Here is a 4,832-nt window from a genome sequence, read left to right as displayed (position 1 = left end):
AGCAGCACTGGCGGTGGCAGGAGCATGGCAGTGATAAGTAGGGAGCTCCTGCAGACACCGCCGGTGCTGTCGGCGGTGGGGGGAGAGTGGTGAGCACCGACCAGGTGTTGGTGACCACCCACAGATGCCGCTGATGGTGTCAGCAGTGACAGGGAGCGGGGGTGGCAAGCGGTGACTGCCTGCAGGTGCTTTTTCATAGTGGGTGCACTGCCACGCTCAGGGGATGCACGTGCACCTGCATGCACCCCTACACGTCGCCAATGTGTCAAGCAGCCATTTAAACATCAATTTTTGATAGCAAAAAAGAAAGTGACATCTCCCCCAGCTGTGAGTGAGCCGCTGGAGCCAGAGCCACAGCAGGGTGCTCGTGAGCGAGGGGGGGAAAAGGAAAGGTGATGCACCCCTCTAGCTCCATTATGGAGCCCACCCTCCTCATTCTTAGATGGTGCCCAGGGCTTATGCCCCACCTGGCATCATTACACTAATGATGAGGGTAGATGGTTTTGTGGTAAGGCACAGAATTGCAAGCTAGAGGATCTGGATTCTGTTCTTGGCTCTGTCATTGACTGACTTTGTGAGCTACACTTCTCTGCCCCAATTTCTTCATGTATAAAATGCGCATCTCATTTAATTCACTAAAATACCATAATGCTACATTCATTAGTGTTTGTGAAGTGCTTTGACATTTTCTGATGCTACTTGTTATATAAATCTGCAGTTTTATTCGTTTATTTATGAGGGTCTGTCAAAAATAACAGTGCATCTGTGACTATAATACAGGAAACACAGCTCAACAGGAAACACAGCACTGCAACATGGGGATTGTCTTTTCCACCATCTTGTGTGTTCCCTACTATTATAGAAGCAGCTGATACAGGTGATTACACTGAGGAGCCATTGCATTCTGTGATTTGGAGGGGGGTGGGGTGGCAGGGTTGGTTGCAAAAGGGCATAAAGGGCATGAATATTCTTGGTCATCAAGGAATTAGTTGCATTCTTATGCCAGACTTAAACAGGGAGGCAAATATGAACAAAGAATAGTATTGCACCTTGCACAGTGAATCTGAAGCCAACAGTTTGAAGTAGGCATTGAAGAGTGATGAAAGGAGAACTGTTCCTCCATGACAACACTCACCCACGTATCACCCTGACCTTGCTGCAGGTGACTTTCACCTATTTGGTTCTAGAAGGAAAAGGAGTCCAGGAACCACCCAAATCTTTCCTTTCAATTGGAAGCAAAACCTTAGGGGGATGTTGGCAACAATGCGTTGGCAAGCAGGGGCACTATATAGAACAAAGATGTCAAAACCAACAGGCTGCAATATAATGCTCTGTAGTATGTCATGGTTTGTTGTTTTGGGGGGTTGATTGTATCTTAAATTTCATTTATCTTATCAAACAACAAGCATGCTGAGAGATCAGCTGGTCTTATGAAATGTGTTCCATTGGTCCAAATCCTCTGAAAATAGCTTAGACCCTCTTGAGATCAGCAAAATATCTTCAATCCTAAGTGTATCAGGCACCAGGCTAGACAAATTCTAGATGAGAAAACTGCTTCCTTAAATAATCATTCACGTAATCAGATCCTATTTAATTGTAATCAAATCCTATTTAATTTTAAGGATCCTATTTTGTTTACAATGGATTAACAAGCAATAGGGTCCCACACTTTTTGTACCTAAGTGCTGTATGAAAAAAACAAAAACCAACTGTCTTCAGGAATGGATGATGATTTTTCATTTGGTAGGATTTTCTCTGAAACAGGTCTTCAGTATTGTTGGGCATACATTGCTTCTTTCTTCCTGAAACTGTATGAAATAGTAGTGTGATAGGGCCTTTCTTATTTCTGACTTAAATGATGTTAATAAATTAGCAGGTAGGGCAGAGTTCTCAGGACTCCTGAGCATATTCCTTAGTCTGTCACAGACCTGCTTTGTTACCTTGTGTAAGATACGTACTTTGTTACGGTCAGCAGTGTGATTGGAGACCATATAGACAAACCCAAAACTCACTTCAAAGTAGCAAGCTTGGTTACTGACACAAGTGTAACTGCAGCTTCTTTATGCCGGTTTTGCAGCCCGCACTAGGTTCTGTGCTGTGTTAACTACAGTATTATTGTTATCTCAGCTAACCAGTGTGAGACTAGCTCTAATCCGTCCACACAAGCTGCAGTCGCACTTTTGGCTGAAGTCTAGATGTCCTTTTAATGTCTCTTGTTTGCTCGTGTATTTTAATAATGAAATTAAAAATGCCTTTCTCACAGAGAGGTGCAGATCACTAGTTAATGTTTGCATAGCTCATTGAGATCACCCGATGAAAGGTTCTCTAGCTTACGTTTTTTATCATCTCCAGTCCTCATGGTTCTGTAAATAAAACTGGGTACATTTTGTCTTGCTTTGTTTTAGAATTGAACCTATAATTGCATTCCCTGGGCCTGATGTAAATCAGCGTTGCTCTGTTGCTCTTGGGATCTGGCCCATGGCTCCTAATGCACTGCTATGAAATCATGGAATGTGTATAATCAGGGAGTCAGTGAAATCATATAATTAGATTAACCAAATTAGGGCAGCAGCAGAATGATGAAAGAGAATGGGAATGTCTGCGTTCAGATGGCCATTTTCAGGGATCTGTGAAAGTTGATTGAAATTTCAGGCCATAGCAAATTTCATCATAAAAAGTCTCAGCTTGGGAATATGCTATTAAATATTACAGTTAAAACACATACTCAGTCAAATGCAGTGTGGGTAATGCCAGTCCAACCACAAAATATGCATAATTAGGAATATTCCTAATAAGTTTATTACAGTACTATTCAAGCATTCAGTTTCATTTAAAAAGAAGATTGTCTTGTGGCTTCAAACGCAGGACTTGGAGTCAGAAGATGGAGATTTGGGCAAATTTTTCTAAAATCCCTAAGAGATTTAGTAGTCACAGTTCATTTTCAACTTATGAACCTTAGTCTCACTGAAAGTCAGTGGGACCTAGGGTCTTAAGACATTTAAGTCCTTTTTAAAAATTTTGCCCATTTTTTCTATGTTTGCTACAGATTTGCTGTGTTGGATGAATCAGTTAGCCTCTTTTCCCCCACTTAGTTCTCCCCTTATATAAAGTTGAAATAGAAGTGCTTGCCTCACTAGAACATTTCTTAGCTTTATTCATTATTTTTATGGCATTTTGAGACCTAACGGTGCAGGAGGTCTGATTGTGATAGATGTGCAAAGTGCTACAACAAACAGCACACAGAGGTGCCCCAGCTCATCTTGTTTTCTATTATAGTTACAAGGTCGAGTTGAAATAATCTGTATGGTTATGAATGCTCATACAAAGATGTTCCTGGAGAGCAACATCTGCTATCTAGTGATAATCAAGATTCAAAGGAAAAATGCAAAGAGAATGAAGTCATTCTTGGGGAATGAACCAAATAACCACCAGTCACATTATAAAGCAGGAACCTTATAACCCAGTGCTGGAAACTAACACACCCTGTTATGTGATGTTGCATGAGGATTTTCAGTTTCTGATGGCCGTGATGCTGCCAGTCTCTGAAGCAGAAGTGATATGAAACCAGCCGACAGCGCAGGTTGCTTTTCATTCTACTTCCAGTTCCCTACAGCCAATCTGTGCTGCTATCCATTCATTTCACAAGTATTTCTGCTTGATTGTGAAACTGAGGCAGAGATGGCTGTCACAGCTGCAAGAGTCCCAGAAAACTGTTCTAGGTGTACTTTAATTAAACACTCCTTTAGAATGAGGTATTTTCACTGCATGGGAACTCAGTTGTCTACTAATCTCTAAAAGCCAGACCTTCAGTTCAGAGTGATTTGTCCAGAGGGAAATCATCATCATCAGAACAGCAGATTATGGGCCATGTTCAAACACTATGTAAGCACACATTCACTAGAACTGAAAGTTGCTTCTCTCTTTTTTATTAATTACATAGAGATATTTTTGCACCAAATTCAGGCCTGATGTAAAAGCATTGACTTTAGTGTGTTAAGTCCACAACTCATCTCATCACTGCTTCACCCATAGATTTGAACTGGATCCTATCTTTCGTAAGTGATGGAAACAATCTACCTTACTATTGTTGTACGTGGAGTAGCTATTGTCGGGAGGAGCTTATAGCAAGTCAGAAAAACAATAATTAACTCTCTTTAGAATGGGGGGGCACTCGTTTTAGTGTAATTGGAGCTAAACAGACAAGCTGGGTGTGAAAAAGTCCAGTTCTCTCAAGTTCCACAAAAACTTGGTATATTAAGTTACAAGCATTATGAGCATTGTACCTGAAACCTCCATTAGGTGCACCCCTAATTTAGTGTCATGAACATCCAGTAGTATGGAGCCAAACTCTGTAGTGGTTAGTTCAGCAAAACTCTTATTGACTTCAATGGGAGTTTTATTCAATTAGAGACTGCAGACAGCTCATTTTGTAGCTGAGAATGTTATTGATGGTTGTAAAGCTTTCGGTAGTCCTTCATGCTTTTAATCCACAAATTGGCTGCAGCGTGAAAGCCTTGCTTGGAGGGAAAAAGCAGTCATAGTTACTAGGGCAGTGCAAAGCTTCGGGTGGTGATTCGATTCAGAAGAGATTTGGCCTGATTCGGTGGCCGAATCTCCGAATCGAATGGGGGAAACCAATTAAAAGGTCCGAATCGATTCAAAGCTCTCTGAATCTTCAGAAAAGATTGGGAGAGCTTCAGTGATGGGGGCAGTTCCCGGTGGCTGCAGCAGGAGCTGCAGCTGACTCCAAGGTGGTAAGTACTAGGCGCAGGGGAAGGGGAGGGGTAGGGGACAATGGGGAGACCCCTGCCTGCTCCCCCAGCTTGGTGTCA

Source organism: Gavialis gangeticus, unplaced genomic scaffold (assembly GCF_001723915.1).
Source record: "Gavialis gangeticus isolate Ggan-Ray unplaced genomic scaffold, GavGan_comp1, whole genome shotgun sequence".
In the NCBI taxonomy this organism is placed as follows: Eukaryota; Metazoa; Chordata; order Crocodylia; family Gavialidae; genus Gavialis; species Gavialis gangeticus.
Note: the sequence above shows the minus strand (reverse complement) of the source record.